This window comes from Polypterus senegalus, chromosome 6, assembly GCF_016835505.1.
Source record: "Polypterus senegalus isolate Bchr_013 chromosome 6, ASM1683550v1, whole genome shotgun sequence".
Lineage (NCBI taxonomy): Eukaryota > Metazoa > Chordata > Cladistia > Polypteriformes > Polypteridae > Polypterus > Polypterus senegalus.
The window spans coordinates 44,124,617-44,151,055 of NC_053159.1; the positions used below are offsets into that span (position 1 = coordinate 44,124,617).

The 26,439-nt window shown below is 40.4% G+C and overlaps 1 pseudogene; it reads right to left on the reverse strand.

Annotated features, from left to right (window-relative positions):
- Positions 1 to 735: 735 nt before the first annotated feature.
- Positions 736 to 22,615, reverse strand: LOC120530613 (annotated as a pseudogene).
- Positions 22,616 to 26,439: the final 3,824 nt, after the last annotated feature.

Genomic DNA, 26,439 nt, shown 5'->3' on the forward strand with positions numbered 1-26,439 from the left:
GGTGTATGGTGTATTTAAGGCATGAACTGTTTATGATGATATTCACTTTTAATCACATGTGTTGGTAGGGTTGCCACCTATGTCTGACAAAAAACCTGGACATGGTCATACTGACCATGAACCGGCATCATAGATTTAGAGAAGGCTTTGTGCTTTATGAAGTAGTGTTGTGTATATTTTAAATATCTTTATGAGGGGAAAAAACTGCGGCTTACCGGATTGCTTAGATATTGGTGTTTGCTTTGCTTATGCCTGTTTTCTCTCCATCTTGGCTAAAGAAATCAGTAACAGGATGCCATTACATTTGCATTTACCATATTTAGAGATAATCTAGTCATTCATAGCACAATTCATTTTATTTACTTTGTATGTCACAATCAGAGATTGAAAATGCCCTTAGCTTAAAAGAAAACATACCTATTGTAGACGTTATCTTACCTAATTTTGATAGGTATGGAAAAAACAAAAACATCTACTCTCAACAGCTCAGTGGATTCAGTTGCCTTGCAGAAAAAATAGGCCCATTTTCTGTCTGGGGTAAAGTCTTTTTGGAATGGTGTCAAATACTTCATTCTGGATGATTAGATCACCATACAGCTTGTCAACATCCAAGGATAGTTTTTCCACTAAACGATCCAACTCAGACTATTGGTGTGGTCATTGAAGTCAAATTTATCCTCTAGATATTGTACTGCTTTCTTAAAAAAACTTGTCTACCAGGCTTCTGAATTGTTCCTATTGCTGGGGTAAAAGGCTTCTCAAGATTTGTTTTGCTTTGCTACCATAGAATTTGTCAGTGCAACTTGTGATCAGCTGACTGTGTAAATGTTTCTTCACTGAGTAAATGTCGATCACAGTAGCACTGTCACTCTCTAGGTTGCTAATAGAAGTTTCAAATTCTCGCATTACATTGTGCATGAATATCGGGATGCATTCAGCAACAATAGGGTCCACATTTCCAAAATCAGTACCGCCACACACAAATCTCCAGACAATATTTGAGTAGTCATCCTTTCTAAGCGATACAAAAATAGACTTTAATGCTGGCCAACACTCTAAAATCCTCTGGATCGCTGGCCACAAAGACAGCCAATGTTTGAGGATATACCTCAGAATCTCTCTGTATTTTGTAGATGTGAATTCACAAAACTCCAAAAGTGTTTCCACTTTTTTAGAAGAACACCTGAATTCACTACACACCTTAAGCACAAAAGCCTCCACATCATTCCCTGCAGAACTAAAAACACAATTAGCTGTTTTCACAGTGTTATTAATGATGTGACATTTTTCATTGTCCTTCAAAATATGTGGGCTAACTTCCTTATGTTTTTGAAAAACTGAGTATGCTGACCATAATTAGCGGATGCGTTATCTGCACCATAGGTGCTAATCTGCTGGCTGTTTTTCCTCTAAACAATCCAACTCAGACCATTGGAGTGCTCTGGAGTGGTGGAGTGGAGTGTTTTTAGTGCAAGGTTATTATAGTTTTGCCTTTTTATATTAGAACTAGCAAAATACCCACGCTTCACAGTGGAGAAGTAGTGTGTTAAAGAAGTTATGAAAAAGAAAAGGGAACATTTTAAAAATAACGTAACATGATTGTCAATGTAACTGTTTTGTGACTGTTATGAGTGTTGCTGTTATCAAGGATTTGATTATCATTATTTCTTTCAATCAGGTTCGTATTTGGAGGATGTGTTGTGTTCAAGTTACATTCCGTGTTTGTCAACCGTTGTAAAGATAACAGGTTTCATTCATCGATTCCTTTCTTACTGCATCAATAAACAGCTCGTCTTCCTCTTTATCTGAGACGTGACACACTGCATGCACGGGTTTTTTTTACACTGTCTTCCTTTAACTGGACATTGACTTTTTCCACCGTGTGCTTTGTTTCTGTAGTAGCTGCACTTATGAAAATGCTTGTATGCGTCACTCACTTCATATTCTTTTGCGGCCTTCTCAATTGTGTACTGCATTTTTTGTTCAGCGCTCTATGGAGCTGTTGCTTTTTGTCTGCGTACTGCGTTCACAGTCAGTTCACGTGAGCCACTCGGTGTACATGCATTGAAGGTTCTCAGCTTTGCTTGTGCTATGTCGTGCGATGACCCGGCACTTAAAAGTTTCTCTCGCAGGTTCGCTGAGTTTGTGCCAAGCACCACCCTGACCATCTCATCTTCGTCTGCATAAGCACGGCCCTTCACCCGTGAATATTTAGCGTTAGAGTGTTTCTATTGGATTGCCAGTGACAGGCGGCGTTATATGGGCAGGCACTGAATTACGTGGGGGGCGTGACAATGAGGGACGTAACTCTGCCTCACATGGCGACCGAGCTGCGGCTATGGTCGCTATATGTGTACAGAAGTAGGTTGCAGTTATGACCGTTACGTGTAGAACTTCGAAATGAAACCTTCCTAACTTTTGTAAGTAAGCTGTAAGGAATGAGCCTGCCAAATTTCAGCCTTCTACCTACACGGGAAGTTGGAGAATTAGTGATGAGTGAGTCAGTCAGTGAGTGAGTCAGTCAGTCAGTCAGTGAGGGCTTTGCCTTTTATTAGTATAGATTGTAAGGGACAGCCGGGGCCCATGCCCGGCTGGGACGCCCCTGCTACATATGTTCCGGGGGAGCCAACGTTGGCAGTTCAATACCTACCCCGAGATGCTTGGTGGCAGCCTCCCTGACCGACGTTGATTCCCAACTCTCCCACATGGCTCCATGGGACATGGAGTCCTCCACAGCCTGGTTGGGAGCTGGGGTGGCCGCTAGGGGTTGCTGCCGGGACTCAAGAACCCAGCTGGACAAGTCATCAGCCCCACCCGGCGGTGCAATTGGGACCAGGTGGTCAAGCACCTGGAACACTTCCGAGTGGGCTATAAAACAGGCCAGCTTCCACCACTCGACAGCCAGAATTGGGAGGAAGACGATGAGGTTGCCTGGGAGGAGTGATGGTGCAAGGTGGGAGTGTTGTTGGTATTGTGTGTAAGTGCTTTTGGGACTGTGTATTGCCTGTGGGGCTCACGGGGAAGACGTGCCCCACAGGTGAAGAAAAATAAAAAAGTGTGCTGGTTTTTACTCGTGCCTCTGCGTCAGTCTGTTATTTTTTCTGACCTTGCTTGAAAATTCAATTTTCAAGCAAGCACCTGAGAAATAAACCGAAACGTTACTCACTCGTGATTTTTTTGTCCATATGGCACGTAAATTGCTTACTATTCCACAGGCTTTACACACGTATTCAGCTAGCTCTGTCACCGCAAATGCTGTGTGAACACCCGCCCTCCTTCACCAGCCGCCAATCACTGGATGAATATATGCGGGCGGCTTGTGATGGATGACTTTCAGTTTTAGAGTTAAAAGTTATAAGGGTTAAAAACTAACAGAAAGAATATTCATTCAAAAATTAAAGCTAAAATTATGCTAAATAAATTATTATTTTATTTCATTTAGTCTTTTCAGCTACTTTAATAGTTTAGTTTAGGTTTTTCATTTTGGTTTTGTTAATCATTTTATTTCAGTTTATGAAAATGTTTTTTAAATAATAGTTTCAGTTTTGATTTTAGTTTTCTTTAACTATAATAACCTTACTTCAGTGGACACTATCTTTTTAAATACGGCTTTACTAGATTTGTCGGGATCGTCATAAAAATCTAGTAATCCATACTTTATACCATTGAATGCACAGAAATACTGGACAGTGTATGAGAACAATTTTCTGTAGCCAGAATTGGATGCATCAGAACACACTGCAAAGTACTTCACATTTTGCAACTGTATTGCTAATCTCTCTTGACTAAATGGTGCCAAGACATTCTCAACTAAAGCATGATGAATGATGAAATTGCCTTGGTTTGCCAAGCAATTTGAATGCGATTCAGGTATTTTTTTTTTTTTTAGCATGGTCATCCAAAGGGGTTTTGCCCTCGTGTTTGATCACAATTTTAACTGAGCATAAGGAGCAAGTAGCAGAAGGTGGATCATGGCTTTGCCATGTCATGTAATTTTCATTTTTCATCAAGTAATTATTGAAAGATGTTGAACATTTCACTTTCTTTTTTTCTGACCTGTTAGACTTAGAAGACAAAATCTCAACTACATTCTTCTCTTGCCATCCATCTCAGCACAATTATCGGTTCACTGCATATATAATGCCGCCAGTAGTAGTAGTACAGGCTTGATGGGCTAGGCATGTAAAACTGATGTATATTTCACGTGGATGGGCATAAAGGCAAAATCTAAATAGTCGGTTGAACAGGAACAGTACAAACTGATCTAGCCTACTGAAAACTGGGATATTAAGTGTCCTGGGAGAGAGAATATTTTTTCCGGGACTCACAATTAAAAAGAAGGACAATACCCAGAAAACTGGGACAGGTGGCAATCTATGTGTGGGTTAAGCAAGCCTTTGCATGCTCTGCTTTAGTGCCTTCTCTTTTAAGTCCAGCATTAGGGACTATAGGAATTTAGCCTTCCACTAGCTCCGGTGTGATTTTAAAAAGCAAAATTTACCTTGCTTACCCAAGAACAGTTAATTTAAATTTCGGAACTAAGGGAATTTTAAGTTGGTTAATTAATTATCAGTTTTACCTTCTGGAGTACAGGTAATTACTCACAAAACATTGCAAGGCTCCTACTTATAACATATAACATATAGATTGGCTGGTGTTTAGCGTTACTGGTGTTTAGTGTTGGACTATTATCTTGGCACAGATAAATAGTTTTATGTTCCCAAGTCTTTAAAGATGATGTCCGATGTTGTGTAGAGTTATTGCTTTGTTGTTGGTCTGGATTCAAGTGGAGAATTCTTTACGCGTTGGAGTGCCCTCTTTCTCTTTAAAATGTAATCCTTGTCAGTGCTGTGCTGCTGTTTTTTATGTTACTTTCTGCTGCTTCACAGGGAAATAATATTACTCATTCTGGCCCAAGAATTTAGATCAGTGTTTACCAACCTCGGTCCTGGGGGCACACTGTGGCTGTAGGTTTCTCTTCCAACCAGCTTCTGTTTTTAATTGGACTCCTGGGCTAAATAAGTGATGTGTTATTTCCTAAGTTCTGTGTTTTGGGAACAATATAGAAATTAGAAAACTAAGTTTGGTTTTATATATAGTTATATAAAGGTTTGGGGCAACCACCCATATAATATGGTTTCCTGGCTGCAAAGTTGCTTTTAAATTAATACAGCACTGATGTGCACAACACCCAGTCCAAAACAGAACCGAGGGAATAGGGAAAACGTGGAGGCTTTTAAAGGGGAAGACAGGAAGTGAAGTCAAAGGGGTCGGGCTCATTTAAGTCGTCTGCCATTGGTGCGAGCCCGGACGTGACATCACAAGGGCCGGAACCGGCAAGGGCCTGGGTCGGGGTACCGTGAAACCACAGTGCTCCAAAATAGATGCCATTTTGAAATGGCCCTGTCCCCGAAACAAGCGGCAGATCCAAGCCTTTCTCGGGTTAGTGGGGTACTACTGCCGTTTTGTGCCCCAGTTGCGCCCTTGACTGATTTGACAAAGAAGAGGGCCCCAAACATTGTGGTATGGACTGAAAAGACAGGTGCTGCATTTAGTGACTTGAAGCAGGCCCTTACAGCCGCACCTATTTTGAAAGCTCCTAACTTTTTCTTACCTTTGATCCTCCAGACGGACTCTTTGGACACAGGCCTGAGGGCAGTGCTGAGCCAAAACGTTAATGGTGTGGATCACCCGATTATGTTCCTGAGCAGGAAACTTTGGACCGGGAGACCAGGTATGTGGCAGTGGAGAGCGAGGCTTTGGCAGTTAAATGGGCAATTATTCAGCTGAGGTACTACCTGCTGGGCCCGGAATTCACCTTTGTCACGGACAATGCTCTTTTACTGTGGATGGCCCTGCACAAGGAGTTGAATCTGTGGGTCACCAGGTGGTTTCTTGACCTCCAGCTGTACAAGTTTTCGCTTGTTCATCGTCGGGGCACTCTTCACGCCAACGCTAATGCCCTCTCTCGGGTTCACAGCCTCTCGGTCAGGGTCGCCCGACCCGATGGGTCTGGGCTGGGGGGGGGGGCCTTGTCACACACGTGCGCATGGGAGGAAGCTAAAGGGCTTGAGTAAGGTCAGCTCCGAAACATACCGGGATGTGGCAGAGTGCACTGACTCTTTTTCTCCCTTGCCTGCAGACCATTCATGGGAGATTCCACCTGGTCCTCTTGACGTCACTTCTGGGACCGAGCCAATGGAAGGAGCCCTTGCCGGCTCCGGCCCTTGTGATGTCACGTCCGGGCTCGTGCACGCAGACACTTCATTTCGCAAACAAAACAAGTGCACTTTTATTCAAGACTACCTGTATAACCAAAGAAAAAAGAAAGCAAGTTACAGTAGGCGATTGATACGACAGCTTGCATGGTGCAATGCTAAGAAGTGCTGATTTTCATTCTGTGCTATATAAAATCATCACATTCAAATATTAACAGTTCCCACACACCCAAGGACCGTCCTTCCAAATTCACAACACGTGTACTTGTTGCCGTGCACACAACTCTCTGTGCTATGGTTCCTATTACACTGAATGAGCACCTGACACTGTACTTTCTTCCCTGGGGGAAGGTCCCGCATCAGAGAATTTCCAGTTCCTGCATAAATTCACACCCGATCTGACGCTGTTCGTTTTCAAATAATATTGCATTAGTGCGATGATATTTTCACATGTATTGTCTCTTTCTTTCAGGTGTGTAATAGAAACCACAGCATAGAGAGAAGTGTGTACATTGCTTCTTACAGGAAAGGCGATGGAAAAAGTGCACTTGAATAAAAGTGCACTTTTGTTATACTTTTACACCAATATATGTTCCTGTGTTTGAACGACACGGGCAGATGGGGAGTGTCTGATTATTGCATATAGCGCCAAAGTTACTCCTCTTTACCATTCTTTCCTCTGCATGTCCTGGAGTACAAAAGAAACAGCATACAGCAGCATGCGGGGACTGGCAGGAACACTCAAAAAAACTGAATAAAAAGAAAATCAAGTGATGGTGAGATACAAAGAAGGCAGCTTCGCCAGCGTTTGTGTGTCAGAACCCGGTTGGGGGGGGCGTTAGTATGCATCGTGGTACACTGCAGAGCTATAGCGCGTCTTTAGTGAAAACAGCCGTGTCATATGGGGCTGTATGGATTGATTCTGAACGCGACTGAGAGAATGAAAAATGAATTAAAAAAAAGCTAACCTTTACAATGATCATAAATTGCACCGGCTGTTACAGACTGAAATCAAATGTATACTTTTATTCTAAAATAGTAAGACTAAGAGCAGTTTACTTTTCAAAATGGAGTAGTGCAGGATCAAACTCGTGACCTTTTGATTCCAAGGCAAGAACGGATCCCATTGCACCACGGAGGCAATTACAATAAACTGCTGTCAATGTCGCATGTTAAAGCGGCTTTTTGTTTCTGCAGTTATTTTTGAATAAAAGCGCAATTGTGTTATATTTGAACCTTTTATGAAAATGTTTCTTTGCTATTTGGACTTCAGTCTTCATACATCATATAGTTTATGTCTACATTTTGTCATCTACTACTAGAATATAAAAAACGTTTCTGTTTTAACAATGTGTTTACATAGATTACTGTAGAAACGGAACAGACATGAAATGCGTGTGTTCCAAATAATGATCTATTATTTCCACTCTAAAACCACTTCACTCCCAGATACTCAATCAAGGCATGAGCTGAGAGAAGTTAGTTCACGTTCTAAATTGGTGGGGGGATGGAATAGCCGGCTGCTTCTAGCTTCTCTTTATCAGCACATTTAGAAGACAAAGGACGCTGGCGGAGAGGTGTGAAGGGATTTAAGAAGCGATTTAAGGTGGGACGGAATTACGAGTTTTTTCGTAGGCTCTGGTAATTCTAGTGTTAAACCTCTCCACCAAACCATCGGTTTGATGGTGATATACCGCGGCCTTTAAATGCTTTATTTTCAGTAACTTGGCAGTCTCCCTGTAAAAGGAGGGAGGTAAAAGGCGTACCCTGGGGTACCTTGGGGATGCCCATACACAAAAAGACACCTAGTAATTCCCGTGTGATGGCTTTGGAAGTGGCTGAGCGCAACAGAACAGCTTCGGGATATTTGGTAGCGTAATCCATGAGGACTAAAATGCACTTGTGTCCTCGGGCTCTAGGGGTTCAACTAAATCGACCCCAATTCTGTGGAAGGGAATATCAATCAGGGGAATAGGAACGAGAGGAGCACAGTCCCTCCTAGGAATTTGTCGCAATTGACACCCCGAGCAAGAAGTGCAAAAGCGACAAACCTCCTCATTGATTTCCGGCCAGTAAAAGCGGAGCTTGATCCGCTCCAGGGTTTTCTTCGTGCCCAAATGGCCACCTAGGAGGTGGACGTGTGCTAACTCAAAGACCTGCCGCCGGAAGGTCCATGGGACTAGCAGTAGCCATCTCTCCTGTCCATCATGCTAAGCTATGCGATACAGAAGGTCATTTTCCAACACAAAGTGAGGACCCTGTGGAATTGACTGGTTAGTGCGTTGGCCGTTGACTAGGACCACTGCATTTTTGGCAAACTTCAGGGAATCATCACTCCACTGCTCCCCTTTAAATGAAGCTGGCGTCTCTCTAAATTGAAACCGCAAAAGTGAGAGAGGGACGGCATTGACCTCAATGAGTGTGGTTTTTTCTCCCGTTCCACCGTGGTGCTGGTGGATGACGTGTCAGCACACGATGGTCCAGGAGTCGCCACGTCACTTAGGGCAGCCACTTTGTCTCTCTCTGCCAGCTGATTACACGGGTTGAGGCAGCTTGAGACGGCTCATCCCCGTCCACAACTAGGCCCAAGTTAACCCCAGGGGTGGTATGTGTCTCACCACTTTTAATATTAGACCAGTCCCGCCCTAGTATCACCGGGTGTGGGGGATTCATTTTCATTTGGCCGTAACCACTGCCCTACCCTTGCCCAGAAAGACCAGGTTTGTTTGAGGATCGGCCCCCCTGTCCAACCTCCAGTTTTGTACCTTACTCACCTGCCAGTCTGGGGCACCCCTAGGTGGAAATCGGGGTTCTGGTCTCACAGGGGGGTGGACACTCTCCTCCGAGAGAACATAATTAGCCCCATTTGCCTACCCCCGCCAGGGTAGCCCAATTCTGTGAGCCACTCCCGCACATTCCCTGTATCTCCAGGTTGCCTAGTCAAGTGTGCCGGGAGCAGAGCCGAACCACAGGACACCCTCCCAGCCTGAACACTTGGCCCCGGTACGCTCCCACCTGGGTGCATTGCAGGTCCTATCCCCTTGTCTTCTGGGACTTATTCAATCCTGCCGGCTACGCCAATGTCACAAACTCGAGACAGAGTCATATAATGGTTTGGGGCAGCCCCCCATATAATATGGTTTCCTGGCTGCAAAGTTGCTTTTAAATTGATACAGCACTGATGTGCACAACACAGAGTCCAAAACAGAACTGAGGGAATAGGAAAAAGGTGGAGGCTTTTAAAGGGGAAGACAGGAAGTGAAGTCAAAGGGGCGATGCTCATGTAGGTCGTCTGCTATTGGTGCGAGCCCGGACATGACATCACAGGGGCTGAAGCCGGCAAGGTCTCCTTTCATTGGCTCGGTCCTGGAAGTGACGTCAAGAGGACCAGGTGGAATCTCCCGTGAATGGTCTGAAGGCAAGTGAGAAAAAGAGTCAGTGCACTCTGCCACATCCCGGTATGTCTCAGAACTGTCCTTACTCAAGCCCTTTAGCTGCCTCCCATGCACACGTGTGTGACTATATATATACTAGCAAAATACCCGCGCTTCGCAGCGGTGAAGTACTGCATTAAAATTTTTATTAAGAAGAAAATTAAACCTTTTTAAACTGAGGGAAAATATGCCAATAATTATTTGTTAAGGATCTCTTTGTATACCATGTTGTCAGTTCCGCCTTCCAGTTGTAACATGACCAAGCTGTGCGCTGAGCTTACTCTTTAATCGGTTTCAGTTTCATGGTTTGTTTCAATTACGACAGTATTTGCAGGATTTGTTGTGTTGAAGTGACATTCGGCATCTGTCAAGCGTTGTAAGCGCACAAACGGTTTCTTCGATAAAATCACATCCAGCTTTTGAGAGTTTAAACATTCATTAACATCAAGTGTCCACTACTGAATTCGTCACCTGTGAATCCAAGATGTTTAAGAGGCATTGGCGGTTGTCGAAAGGTGTAAAATATTTGGCCATTTTGGTACACTTGAAAGCGACAACTGAAAAATTCAGCGGCAGCCATCAACTCACATGCAGAACCATAGGTGAAGCGCTTAAGCATTTCACTGTTCTAGTGCTCCTGTGTAGAATAATTATCTCCTGTATCGTCATCAGTCCAAAACCTTGAACCTGTCCCAGTCATTCAATACATAAGACACAATGTTCCTCTGGATATCAGAAGTAAGCCTGATATGGCCATGCAATATGTAACAAAGAGAATGGAAAAGGTAGGTGCCATCTCCGGGTATGGACACCACTCGGTAAGTGACAGTTCTTTGATCGATAGTGATCACCTCGATAGACATGGTAATGGGGGTTGGAATGATAAAGGAAATGGGTACCTGAGAAATGTAAAGTAAGTCTAAAATACCTATACAATAACTATAATTGTAATAAACAAACAATAAAACAGCGGAGAAGCCGTGGATTAAACAAAAAGGCTGTAGTTATCAGTAGGGAGACGTGAATCCGTGGCTAAGCAAGGAAGGGAATGTAGAGACCGGAGCGACGGACGGTCTTATATAGGCAGGCAGCCAACAACGTGGGAGGCGTTGGGATGGGGGACCCAATGCCACCTCACACGGTGGCCGAGCTGCAGGCTATGGACGTATATATGTACGTAAGTAGGATTCAGTTAGCGTTGGGAACCCACGTACCAAATTTCTTGAAGATGGGCCCATAAGTAACAAAGACTGTTGAAAAGTTCAATATGGCGGCCAACAGTGGCATCATACCACCGAAATTAGTACGTACATTGGTTTCGGTTAGTGCAGGGAAGCCGCCTACCAAATTTAGAGAGGATGGGGCCATAAATAAGAAAGTTCAACATGGCGGACATTGTTGACCGTTATGACCATTACGCGTAGAATTTCGAAATGAAACCTGCTTAACTTTTGTAAGTAAGCTGTAAGTAATGAGCCTGCCAAATTTCAGCCTTCTACCAACACGGGAAGTTGGAGAATTAGTGACGTTGGAAAGTTCAATATGGCGGCCGACAGTGGTGTCATACCAACGAAATAAGTACATACATCGGTTTCCGTTAAAAGTTTAATATGGCGGCCGACAGTGGCATCATACCACCGAAATAAGTACCAAATTTCAGCCCTCTACCTACACGGGAAGTTGGAGAATTAGTGATGTTGGAAAGTTCAATATGGCGGCTGACAGTGGTGTCATACCAGCGAAATAAGTACGTACATCGGTTTTGGTTAGCGCAGGGAAGGCACCTATCAAATTTCGTGAAGATGGGGTCAGCCTTCTACCTACACGGGAAGTTGGAAAATTGGTGATGTTGGAAAGTTCAATATGGCGGCCGACAGTGGCATCATACCATCGAAATAAGTAAGTACAGCGGTTTCAGTTAGCGCAGGGAAGCCACCAACCAAATTTCGTGAAGATGGGGCCATAAATAAGAAAGTTCAACATGGCGGACGTTGTCGACCGTTATGACCGTTACGTGTAGAATTTCGAAATGAAACCTGCTTAACTTTTGTAAGTAAGCTGTAAGGAATAAGCCTGCCAAATTTCAGCTTTCTACCTACATGGGAAATTGGAGAATTAGTGATGAGTCCGTGAGTGAGTAAGTCAGTCAGTCAGTCAGTCAGTGAGGGCTTTGCCTTTTATTAGTATAGATATATTCCAGATCACCCCCACGAAAGGTGAAAATCCGCAAAGTAAAAACCATATATTCATATGGTTCTTGTTATATATTTTAAGCCCTTATAAACTCTCCCACACTCTTATAAACATTTCCTGCACAGTTATACAGCATAAACCCTTCGTAGTCTCCAAGATATTAGGTAAAATTTGTTGAAATTATGTATGTAAACACACTGTTTATAGACAGTAAAACCTAAATATTATTTTAAAGATATCGAGCGTCTCCGATATCACACATGTTACAGCTGTAAGAGCCATTTTCCTAGTTCTATAAAATTCATGAATATATTACTAGATGATAATGCATAAAATATGGGAGGTTCCTATAACCCCCGTGAATAGAATTGTGTTGGTATTTTCCTGTCATTTTCTAACAGCTTTGAGTAAACAATGTTCTCCAGTTAGTGTCTAGCCTTGCCTTGGTAAGGTATAGAGGCATACGGTTTTTAACCGTGTTTGTGCTTGTGATTGTGCATGCGCACGTGACCGTGCCTAGGCACATGCCTATGTGCCAACCGGCCTACGGGCCTTTTGAGTGTGAAGTAACTCATAAAATAGCACTTTTATTTAAGTGTTGAACAGTATGCTTAAGGCATACAGAAGAAGAAATTAAGAACCTTTAAGTATAGAAAGAAGTAAAGAACATTTAAGTATAGAAATAACTAAAGTTTTTCAAGAAAAGTTAAGTTTATAGAAGATACATTTTTTCTTTTTTTGCCTTTATTCTACATGTGTAACTATTTTATATATATGTGAAATCAACAAAAGAGAGTTAAGTATTTAAATCTATAACAAAAGCATAAATATTTCTAAATGTCTTGTAAATGTAAAAATCATGCTGCTGTGCTTTTCTGAATGTAGAATAAAAAATAAATAAAACCAGCTAATTAAAGGAGATCAGTGTTATCGGGTGTTGCCACTGATTAGGAATCTGGTTGGAACAAAAACCTGCAGCCACAGTGGGCACCCAGGACCGGGGTTGGGAAACACTGGCTTAGATGGTGAAGTGAAGTTCCCTTTTTGAAGTAATGGCTTCTCCGCCTTGTCAGACTACTGGTACACAGCTTTGGCTTGACAGACTGAGTCTCGGCTTCTGCTCCACAAAGAAAAAGTTTGTCTGCTTTGGCTCTCCAAGGAAGAGTGGCTCATAGCTTTTAGATTCAGAAAGCAGATTCAAAGGTTTTCAGTCATTTTGGAGAGTTCCTCTTCCCTTAGAGAATCCATAAACATATTTTAATTTGCCATTCCCTGCTTCTTTTTAATTCTTCTTTTTCCTCCTTTTGAGAGATGGGGTGAATGTAATTTTAAAGGAAAGTTGAAACCTTCCCCTTATTGATTAAAGTCACTTCTAGTCACAAAAGCAATGACTTCTAATAGGAGAGTTATTCTGGCCATCCTGATAGTCATCACTTGAATTATAGGTCTTTGTTCTTACTTACTCCATTTTGTGCCTTCTGGCTCAAGAGGTCTACAGAAGAGCCTCTGGAGAGGTGTCATTTCAATTCTAATTTACACATTTGTTATCAGATGAAGTCCAGGCAGATCCTGCTACAAGCTGGAGTCCAGTCACTTATTTTGGAATGCAAATGGGGAAAGGCACAGCTGGATGCATGCATCCCTGTTAAATCTGTTTTTTTAATAGGCCTGATGTGCCACTAAAGCCTAACAGAATGGGCAATGCCCACCATGTCCTACACTCCTAAAACACAAGCAACCCAGTGGCACCATTTGTGCCCCCTTTATTTATGCTTTTAAATAATTAATCAATTAATCATTAATTAATTTGTTGTGTACTTTTTGTGTTTGACAGTATTGACCCTTGCTTTGATTATTAACAATGCTGTTTGGTACTTAGGTGGTCAGTCACTGGGACTTGAGAAAACAGCATCATCAATCCAAGCAATAAGGGAAAAAGTAGTGATTCTGTTTCTTCTTTATTCACCTATAATGAACATGACAATGGTTATAGTTTATTGCAATTGTGGTGCCACACCATAAAAGGAATACCAGTTCAAATTTAAAGTTACATATATATGACTTATCTTTTAATTTCTCCCCTGGAAATATTAGAAACCAGATGACACAACACCAAATATCACAAATCGTCTGCTTTCTACTTCAAAAATCCTATCACTGTTTTAAATCAGAAACATTAATCAGCTTCAAATTACTAGTTGCTTCTCAAGCTTGCTGGAAAGAAACAGGAAAGATCACTTAGCTTCTCTTTGTGTAATGCTTTTGCCACATCTAGCATACTGCAGACATTTTTACCAGTTCCTCATGAAATAATAATAAAAATCTAAAAAACTCTTCCTGCTACAATGAAGTCTGTGAAGGTGACCCCAGAGAAAATACAGCTCCATAGAGTGACAGAAATTGTTTCTATAACAAATTTGAAGAAAGCTGTAAAATGCATTCTGTTTTTGTTTTTAAATGATTTGGTGCCTAGAAATCTGTTTCAATGAAAATTTTCCAAAGGTCAAAATGTAAATAATATATTGAACATGAATAATCATTAATTTCAGGTAAGAAATATCTTTAGTCATTGTGGGCAGTTGACAGATGTTACAATTCCACCACTTTATTGTATCTGACCTAGATAAAAAAGAAAATGTGCAGTGTTTATGATTTAAAACTTGCAGTCTCTAAAAAGATTTTGCTGAATATCAGAGGAAGGTTTTTTAAAGTATCTCTAGTCACACATGAACTGCACAACAAAGAGAGCTTTAGGATGCAAAACCCATCGTCAAAAAAACAGTTTAATTAATAAACCAGTAAAGGGTAGCCAACAAATGAAGGCTAAACTTGAACTTTAGATTATTAAAGAATGTATGAGCATCAAGAACAAATTACAGTATTTTTCCGAACTTACCCAAGCAGATGTAATTGAGACCAAGATAAAATGTATAACTGAAGAATCCATAAACATATTTAATGCTTCAAATAAATAGGAAAGGACTGTAATCCTAGAATAGAATCAGTAACCAGGCCACAAAACCCTGGCCTGGTTACTTTCTGGGTGATATTTGCTTATCCTCTTCATCTCTAATTGGATTTTTGCCAGGTACTTAGAGTTGTTCTCATACATCTAAAGTAGGGATGTGAAACTCAGTGTTATTGAGAGACAAAAGCAACTCTTAATATACTCAATGCAGGCCAGAATATACTAACCTCCTTGGCGTTAACCCTAAGTCTCCAGGGTTCGGAATGCTATGCAAAAATGATTAATCCCAATTAGTATTTGGGTTAACTGATTTGAATTAGATATACAGTGTTAAGCCCAAATAACTCAACAGACAGAATTCAGCTGTCATCCTTTGGGGAAAATAACCTACTCCAAATATTAAAAAAATAAATCATGACTTTTTTGTCACTCTATGGTAACTCATCAATATTCAAAAGTGGTGTGGAGCCTTCAACAAAAGAACATGATGGCATATAAATGAAAGATGTAAAGCCAGTTTTAGAAAAAGTGAAACTGACCATTAGTTCAATCAAGACATTGACACTCGAAACTGATGCATACAGCACTGTACGACCAAACTACCATGATATGTCTAATAAATTTGATCCTGTGATGGTTCAACATGGTGCAAGTAGCTTCATATCAAAAAAGGCAAATGAATGCAATTAAGTAAAAGGACAAGAAAAACATTAGCCTCCTAAGCACTGTTCATAATGCAGCAACTGACAATGTTTGTATTGGGGAAATTTGAAAGTAAGTAAGCTTTGCACTGTGGTAGCCTACAAAAACACAATTAGCACATCACTCATGTGGATCAGGTACTAACATTCTGCCCTTCTACTCTGCACCAAGAAATACTGTATACTTTTGCTGTCCCAATTGCAATGTTATGCTGTATGGTGGTGACTGTTTCAAAGCATACCACACAACGGATGTGTTGTAAATCTGAATCAGTATGGCAGTGGATATTAGACATAACTTTCCTATTGTATTTATTTTGCCGTTTTGGTATTTACATGTTTCTGCCACTGAGCCCCCAAATATCAAACTCAACCACAGCAAGACAGTCCCAGGGGCAAAATAAATGTTTTTTTATTCTACAAATACCTTTTTACAGTCCACACCACAATGTCTAATTCACAATATTCCTTTTCCTCCTCCAGGTGAGCTTTGCCCTCTGTCTCCCAACTCTAACTCAACTGGAAGAGACTGGATGGATTTCTTTTATGTTGGACCCAGGAGTACTTCTGTTGCCAGGGCACAGCCCAATGCAAGCACTTCCAGGTCAAGCGGAAGCCCGACAGAAACATGGAGTCTTTCTCCATGCAGTCCCATCTGGCCGCACCCAAGGACCCCAACAGGTTTGTCCCTCAGGACTACCAATCCCTTGGATCCTTTCAGGTGTCCATATTGGGACCATGCCAGAGGAACACTGACATCTATTATACCCTCTTCTTTATGCTGCCTCCCCAACACATCACAGCATAGGAGAGGGCGCTCGCCACAACTGTATGATAGAACATCTGCAGCATCTTATTGCAGATGTTGAAGGACGGAAGTCTTCTAAGGAAATATAGTCGGCTTTGTCCTCCCTTGCACAGAGCATCAGTATTGGAAGTCCAGTCCAATTTATCATCCAGTTTCCACTCCCAGGAGATAGTAGTACATATAGACAGCAAGTGTCAAAAGGGGTGTGAATTTGATTGATGACTTTAAGCCCTGCCCCCAAATATGATGGATGACATTAAGTCCCGCCCCCAAAAATATGATTTATGAAAATATGAAATATATAAAAATATGATTTATGAAAATATGAAAATATAAACATATAATTTATGTAAATATGAAACTATAAAGTATGAAAATGTATTTATAAGCTATAAACTTAGGACATTTTATTTTATAAACACTAGGTTCAAAATTAATATTGTGAAATTAAATATACACTTATCTTGCAGTCATAGCTATGCCTATGTGTAACTTTCTGAAAATATTCACACCCCCGCGCTTATAAACTCACGGCCTCATTTTATAAACATTAGATTCAAAATTAATATTAATTAATTAAATATATACATGTCTTGGCGGCTATGTGTAAACTTTCTAAAAATATCCATAGACCCGCGCTAAGATATAATCTCACGGCCACATTTTATAAACACTACATTCAAAACTAATATTATAAAATTAAATATACACTTATCCTGCATGCAAAGCCCACTACACTACTACTACGACTACATAAAAACGCTATAAAATATTCACACAACCGCTCTAAGTTATAAACTAATAGTAAGAAAATACATATAATGTAATATCCCTTCCCAGATGGGCAAGTGGTAGTAAATTATCAAATAAAAGAACTAATCAATGGTTTTTATTCACTTTCCTTCTTACTTCAACAAGCTGACAACCACAACGTAGTCAGGACAAAGAAAAACACGCACCACTAAAAACCCTACCCCCATACAAGAAAATAAATATACAATTTTCTAAAAACGATATGGACTCTCTGCTCTAAGTTATAAGTTCACGACAAGCGTCTTTATTTGATAAGCACGTATCTTTCCTGCACAGCCATAACTAAAATGATGTTCACCCCCAGCCACCTCAAACCAAACTAAGATCACAGAACATGGACACCTCTGGTATTAAACTTCAGTTGATCAATAGCGAGAACCACGAAGCCCCCTGCAAGGCGACCACATTTAACCGCCAATTTTAAACGCTTGGGAAACAAACTTTAGTATTAAAATATTTATTGTAACAATTCATGGTTTTTATTTAATGAAATCGGAAAATCATACGATTATTAAACCAACCCCACACCATTCAAAGGGGTCTGAGAATATAAGTTGCCTTTAAAATTCATAAGACCCTGCTCTTTGTTAACTCGTTAATCGGCTAAATGTCAAAGCCTTTTTACATACCTATGGTCTAAGAACAATATTATTAGATGAACTACTTCCTACTAACGATTCTCTCCTATATACAAAAATGCACAATGAACTTTAAAAGCTCGCGAGAAAAGTTATTAAAAACCTCCGCGTTGAGTACAGTAGTCCCTCGCTATATCGCGCTTCGACTTTCGCGGCTTCACTCTATAGCGGATTTTAAATGTAAGCACATCTAAATATATATCACGGATTTTTCGCTGGTTACGCTTTCTGGACAATGGGTCTTTTAATTTAGGTTACATGCTTCCTCAGTTTGATTGCCCAGTTGATTTCATACAAGGGACGCTATTGGCGGATGGCTTAGAAGCTACCCAATCAGAGCATGTATTACATATTAACTAAAACTCCTCAATGCTAAAAGATATGCTTCCCGCGTGGCGCTTGTTTTGTTTGCTTCTCTCTGACTCTCTCTGCCTGACGGAGGGGGTGTGAGCAGAGGGGGCTGTTTACACAGTGGCTGTTTGCCTAGAAGATAGGACGCTCCTCTACAAAATGCCGCTTTATCGTGGTGCTTCTGTATACTTAAAAGTACGTATTGATTTTTTGATTGTTTGCTTTTCTTAGCGAGTGCTCTCTCTGACATTATCTGCTCTTCACGGTGCTCCTTTGAAGATAAGATATGTTTGCATTCTTTTAATTGTGAGAAAGAACTGCCATCTCTGTCTTGTAATGAAGCACAGTTTAAACGTTTGACTAAAGGGTGTTATTTCATGTCTAGAGGGCTCTAATAATGTTAACAGTGTGGGAGAGTTTATAAGGGCTTAAAATATATAAAAATAACCATACAAACATATGGTTTCTACTTCGCGGAAATTCATTTATCGCGGCAGAGTCTGGAACGGATTAACTGCGATAAACGAGGGTTGACTGTACAGCGGTTTCTCGCTGTCTATGGTACTTGATAAAAAGTTATTTATATGCCGAGTACAAACACAGCTCTTTCAGATACTGTATTTCAGCCTCGTTAATCGTGTAAATGTCAAAATTGATCTAGTTTCATATGGTTTGCATGTATACCCATTTACATCAACTTTAAAATACACGTGGCTACTTAAGAAACGATCTCTTGGTAAAACATAACGTTTACATGATTTAAGCCCTTTCCAATTGATATCATTCATATCCAACTTTGACCCTATAATGCTGAAGTCACAAAAAATCACTAGAGGCATAAAGCGAAATGTTAAAACAAAAAATGTACAGAACGTATGCTCCCCAACTGTAAAGCCACGCCCTTTTCTACATTACCGTGACGTGCCACGGCTTTTGACAACCCCATGCTGCAGTGCACTATACAGTTACCATAGATCCCGTTATATAAGCCGAGAATTTCATCCTAGATTTTTGGCTTGGAGTTTCGGGGTCGGTTTATACAACGAGTATCGTTTCAGATTCAAGATTTCCAGCGCAATGCCGTTTTTGCCGATGAATACAGAAGTAAATAATGATGAAACCACAGAGCCATCTTTCAGATGAAGAAGTAACTTTGCATGCCGGTACTTAAAATTAAATAAAGAATTTATTCAAAAAAGTGTTTTAGTTGTTGATTTTATTAATAAAATTTATAATAAATTATCGGGAAGTTTAAAATTAAATTTTTTGTTTTGATTTACAATCAACATCTTGCGTTACGAAACGGATGCGGTCACGTGTATCCGTTTGCGCGATTGTAAACAAACAACCGAGAGCGTTAGTAGCGTCAGTCGGAGCCCAGATACATGTGTTTGTGGATGTAATTTCCGTCATTGCAGTGATTTACCTATATATATAATTCATTAAGACCATGCAAGCAAGACACATAATTGCTAAGGAAGGAAGAGAAGGTAAAAGTAAGAGATCGCAATCGAAACGAAGATGGACATTGCGTGGAAATATCTCCTCCCTTACTGCAGCCCAAAGATGTCAAATTAAATGGTGAGTACAGTATGAAATTGTTTCTAGAATAGAATGCTTTTTATTGTCACTATACGCATCTACAATGAGATTAAAAGCAGCTCCTTCAGTGCAGAAAAAAGTTCTGTATAGGGCTTGTATGGTTGTTTTTAGCTTTAGCATAACGCGGATCTGCGGCCCCGCTTCTGCTTTCTTTCCCTCCTCCGTCTGTGTTGTCTCCTAGACCCGACAACAATCCACGGAGAGCCCGCTGGTCTTGCTATGTTGTCTGGGATGTTGTGCTTGTGATGAAAAACACTCGAAACAGATGTCTGGCTCTGGACACTGATGTCTATAAGGTTCTGAATGGTGTAGCGGATGTTCGCCAAACTGATCGTGCACAAACAAGGACAAAAAAAAAGTACAAAAACAACAAAAAAGTGCACTGAAAAGGAGAGTCCTAAGCCGCTGCGACCATGCGTGCCGCCATGCTCCTAGCTTAATCGAAGTAGGCTTGGCACTTTTTAAAACTTTTTGGTTAGTACATTAGAAAAATGATTGGTGTTTTGGTAAATTATGCACATTATATTGTGTATCAAAAATGCCGGCAGTCTCAAATTCTCGCCGATAAACATTATAAATATACCCGAAGAGACACTTTTAAGGAAATTTAGAAAATTTTGCTTGGACAAGGGGGTCGGCTTAAATACCGGTCATCGGCAAATACATGTAATTTAGTAGGTAGAGAAGGGGTTCGGCTAATATACCGAGTCGGCCTGTATTCCAGGATCTACGGTAATGGCCTGCTTACTGTCTCTCTGTTGGTGTGGTCAGGCTTTAGAGAAATGCCCGCCTCATTGTTAGTAAATAACAATTTAACCCTAAATGCATTGTCTTTTAGATTCAAGCTATTATCACTCCATCCTTTTGCTGGATTGTATGTTATGGTCACATTTTGGTGCCTAAGCTTTAACACTTTATTTACTTATAACCTTTCTTTAACATAGCATTTTATGTCTCTAAGAAGATATGTCTTAAATGTTATGTTTAAAGTACACTATATTTTTGGTGATAATAGTCATCTTAACTTTTGCTGCATTATCCTGATAATATCCCTAATTAGCACAATTCTGGCAAACCACCGAATAGATCTGAGAGAATGCCATATTCAGATCAACAAGGTATTACAAAGTATTACAAATTATGGCCACTACAGATGTAGTAACACTTTCAAATGCTACAGGATCCTGGTTGTAATTTTTGCCATGCATTAAGGGAAGCCCACATTAAAAAAGTGTGGAATGTTAAAGGGATTAAACGAAAATTTGCAAAATGGCCCAGATTAAAATATGCATAAAATATCAATTTACCAATACAGTGGCCATTCTGCATTGATAACATTTAGCCAAAAAACAAATGATGGATTTTTAAAATGTATCAGAGTCTCTCTTAAATCTTGTTGACTGTAAATATGGCAGTTTGTGCACTTTTACCATGTTGAGGAAAGTTAATTTTTTGAAGTCTAACCATGTGGGACAGAAGGTAGCAGTACTGCCCCTATTTGTATAATGTTTACATGTTCTCTCTCTAGCTACATGGGCTTTCTCCTGGTTTTTCACAAAAACATGTAAATCTGGTTAATTACGAGCTCTAAATTGGCCCTGTTTCCTGCAATGCTAGGAGCCCTAAATATAGTAGGTGGCATGCCAGACCTTATGCCTGATGCTGGCCTTGGATTAATCATGTTCACAAATGAACGTATGTACTTAAAAGGTTGGGTCATCCACATGTTGGTTATGTTTATCCAATGTAAGTCTGATTTAGAATAGTTTTCCCCAAAACTGCAGGAACAGGTTCTGATACCACATCCTGAAAATGTATGGATGGTTGTGGCTTATTCAAATGATCCTGATAAAGAAAACCCAAGCCACTGTTTATTAATACTTTTACCTTTTCATATTACACCCAGATTCAGTCTGAGCAAGCCTAAAATTTCCTTTCCCGGATTAATCAATCCGAGCTAAATGCGTACAACCTTGGTGTAAAGAAAATTTGATGCTAATCAGATGCTTTTGCCTTCTGCATTATGTAGCATGCCAAAAGTACCTGGAGAATCAGAAGTTCTAGTGTATCATGTAAAGTCAGGGAAAAATATAGAAAGCCCTGTCCCAAAGCTTTGTCACTGTGGGCCTCCACTAAACTATCTGCATTTACTGGAAATTTTGCTCTTCAAGCAGTCTGAGTTTTGTCAGGAGGAAGTTGGTGAGACACCCAGGATAAACAAATGAAAGCCAATGTACTTACCGTTTGATTATCGGCATACAGCTTAAGGTGATAGCCACTGACCCCTTCAAAACAGTGAACCCATTTTTTCATTCGGAGCACTGTCCACCCACGTCTACCATTTTGAATGTCAGCTCTTTAAAGGTAAACTTGTTTTCTACGATCCCAGTTGTCATGTCTCAGGACTGGAGAATGTCTTCAATGGTTGGGGATATAGTCAACCACAGAAATGCGATCAAGGTCATTAAGATAGTAAGCCGTGTTATCCTACAAGTGACATTCATTGGAGCAACAGAAGCACTCTTGGAAACCTGGGTCAACCCCAGAGCCTCTTCATGAACCCCTTTACTCTTAGCAGGACCAGTCAGTGCAAACAGCAATCATAGGCTCTGTCAGGGTTGTGAATCTCAAATTTGAAGGTTGCCAGGGCTCTTATGATTCTTGTCAGGGAGTCAAGGGCTTGTACTCCTTGCAGGCCTCCAAGTTAAAGCCACCATTGTGGATTATATTCATCTGCTTCACTGTGGTGCTTTTTCTTGAATTGCTGGTGCCAAGGAGAAGAAGCTTGATCTCACGGCATTGCCGCTGACTCTTAGAGCGCAGGTGTCGGTCGATTCTGCGAGAAGGCCGAGCGGCCTCCTTTTCCTCCGAGCTTTGACAACATCCCATGTTCATCCTGAGAGAGAGTTAGAGAAAAAGAGAAAGTATGCGTGAAGGAGGATGATGAAGCAGGGACACGTTTAGCTCTGCTGTAAGTGAGTAGACAGCCTTGATGACAGGTGCTGCTTCCCAGTCATATACAATGCATTGCTGCTGATGTCCTGTTCCTGACATACACACAACGGCCTTCCAACTTGCTCCTAGCACAAGGTTGCCAGACTGCAGAGCGGTCAGTTAGTGCTTCTTCTTTCGGCCAATATCATAGCATTTTCACATCCACCAAGCAAACTGTAGCACATTCCTGTTAATGGAACGATTTGCCTCTCCTCTGCTGTTCCACTGGAAACAGAAAATCCCTCTCCCTCCACCTCTGCATGGTTACTTCATGTGCTCTGTTCCAAAGGTGAGGTACACACGCTTATCCAGCCGGTTTCTGCTCGCCTGCATGAGAGGGAAGTGGCCGTTAGCACGGCGATCTGGTTGGTGTGGAGAGGTGAGAGACACTTGATGGAGGCATCTCGCATGCATAACAACAGAGCAGGAAAATAATCTGTAAATCTTGAAAAACATTGCTGGCGCCTTTTAGATAGATTTGTGCGTGACATAAATAAGTAATTAAAAGCCACACCACAAGGCAGCTAGGCCTAGAAATACGACATTTGAATAATGGAAGTTCAGCGATGTTTTTCTTTTATACATATATTGAGTACATTTATTTTCAGAACCTAATGAAGCTAATTTCACAAATAGTCAATGAGTACAGTAACATACCCATCCCAGTTTGTGTATCAGATTAAAAGATTAACGCTCTGGCACTACACCTCAAGAGATATGGCACCTCTATTTGTAGTTTACAATCCTACAGTTGTACCATTTAGAACTGGGTACTATGCAGACCAGCGGTGGAAAAGATACTCAGCAGAATGTTTGGTAAAATGATGTTACTGTCAAGTAGTACAGTTACTCCTGCTCAATGCAATTCTGACGGCAATTTTGTCAAAGACAATATTTTTCTCACCCTTGCAAATCACATTCGTAACTGTACTACTGGATTTATCAAGGGTCGACACTTATCTTCAAATCTTCGACGCCTGTTTAATGTAATATACTCACCAACTAAGTCAAGCACCCCAGAAATATTATTATCATTGGATGCAGAAAAAGCATTTGACATGATTGAATGGAAATACCTTTTTACTACATTGGAGAAATTTGGGTTTGGCCCGAACATTTGTACATGGATCAAACTACTGTATACCAATCCGGAAGCTTCAATTTGTAATAACAACATTTGTTCAGACTACTTTAAACTAGAACGTGGTGCCAGACAAGGATGCCCCTTATCACCACTGCTGTTTGCAATCACCATTGAACCACTGGCAATGCACTGTCGAAATGCTGATCAGATAAATGGGATTATCAGAGAAGGACTGGAACAGAAAATTTCTCTATATGCAGATGATATGGTACTGTATATATCAGACCCACAAAATTCTGTGCCTGCAGTCTTAACAGCACTTTCACAGAATTTCAAAACATCTCTGGTCTCAGAATTAATCTGAATAAAAGTGTATTCTTTCTAGTGAATTCTCAAGCATATAATATTAGTTAGACACCCTACCTTTTATCATTGCAGAACAGTTTAAATACCTAGGGGTAAACATCACAAGTAAATATAAAGCTCTTTATCAACAAAATGTTGCCGTCTGCATGGAAAAAATTAAGCAAGACTTGCATAGATGGTCAACCCTTCATCTCACTCTAGCTGGAAGAATTAACACTGTTAAGATGAATATTCTTTCTAAGATCCTTTTTATTTCAAAACATTCCAATATACATCAATAAATCATTTTTTAAGCTATTAGATTCAACAATAACCTCATTTATTTGCCCTGCAAAGACAAAAGGCAGAAGGTGGCATGGCTCTACCTAACTTCCAGTTTTATTACTGGGCATCAAACATACACGCTTTAAAAACCTGGACACAAATAGATGAACATACACAGACCTGGTCCACAATAGAACTAAAATCCTGCAGTACTTCTTTATATTCCCTGCTCTGTGCCCCAATAAATGCAAGTTATCAGCCATATTTACTAATAACCCAATTGTGCTTCACTAACTCAGAATATGGAACCAATGTAGAAAGCATTTTAAGATGGAGAAGCTTTTATCCGTGGCACCTCTGCAAGTGAACCACCTCTTTCAACCTTCGCAAACATATGCAGTTTTTAATATCTGGAAAAAATTTGGGATTAACTTGCTTAGAGATCTTTATATAGACAACGTCTTTGCATCCTATGAACAATTACATTCCAAATTTAACATTCCAGCTACACATTTCTTTCACTAGCTTCAAATTAGGAACTTTGTTAAACAGAACCTGTCCGATTTTCCTTATCTTGCACCCACATCCATGCTGGAAAAAATATTGCTCAATTTCAAGGACTCAGACACCATTTCTGCAATATATTAAATTATTTTACAGTCCCTCCCTTTCAAAGATCCAAGAGCACACTGGGAAAAATATCTCTCAATTAATATATCAGAAAAGGAGTGGAAAATAACAATGCAGAGAATTCACTCAAGCTCCATATGCGCAAAACATACAATTATTCAACTCAAAATTATATATCGAGCACATCTTTCTCGCCTAAAACTCTCCAAAATGTTTCCAGGGCAAGATCCAACCTGCAAACGCTGCAATCAAGCCCCAGCCTCACTGTGTCACATGTTTTGGGCCTGCTCCAAATTAACATCATTCTGGACCAAAATTTTTAATTACCTTTCAGTCAGCCTTGGTGTCACAATCCCTCCTAACCCACTAACAGCTGTGTTTGGGGTTCTTCCAGATGGGTTTAAAGTGGAGAAGGACAAAAACTGTGATTGCATTCACTACACTTTTGGCACGCATACTTATTTTGCTAAACTGGAAGAATCCTAACTCTCCTGGAAATTGGAAAAAAATTAAATATTCAGTTAGAGGATCTGTACAGATTTTTTTCAAAACATGGCAGAATGTAATCAGTAATATTTTAGTATAAGCTCTTAAAGCACAGAGGAAGCAATTATTTCTGTATTTCTTTTTCTTCACCATTCATCTCTATCGGCTTATCAAACTCATCAATTTAGGTATGTTTACAAGCCTTAAGTTTTACTCCGTTGGCCATGCTCTCTCTCTCAATTTTACTTCTTGTAAAAATTGATTGATGTGTATGGAATGATTGCAATAAAATAAAAATAAAAAGAAAGAGTGTGGAGCAACCCTAGTGGAAGCACAGGGGTTTCTTAGAGTGACAACAAATCTTGCAAGTGGCTACATATTTTTTAACATCTGTCATCCAGCCCTTCCACCAAAAAATTGTTTTCAATAGATTCATTCTCTGGGCTACCCCTGGATATCCAAACATAAGCGATTGTTGGCTCAGATCCAGTACTGGCTTTCTGAAATTGACAGGGATGAAAAGTTTCACATCTGTTATATTTATAGTGGGATTTGCCTGCCCTTGAGTATTATGAACTTGATTCAAAATATCTTCAATATCTCATACATTTAGCGTGCCAATAATTTTATCCAACTCAATAATAGGTGAGGAGTCCTCAGAGAACCCATTGGGCTCATGTATGCGAGGAAGCACATCTGTTTTTTCTGCCTGGGTAATATGTTACAATGAAATGAAATCAGTTAATGAATAAAGCCTATTGACCCTGATGAGTGTTGATTCTTTTTCCTGATTTTAAATACATTAAGTGTTTATGTGCGGTGAATATAACAAACAGAAATTCTCAAAATAATGACAACGCTCCTCCAAGGCTAGCTTAATTGCCTGAAG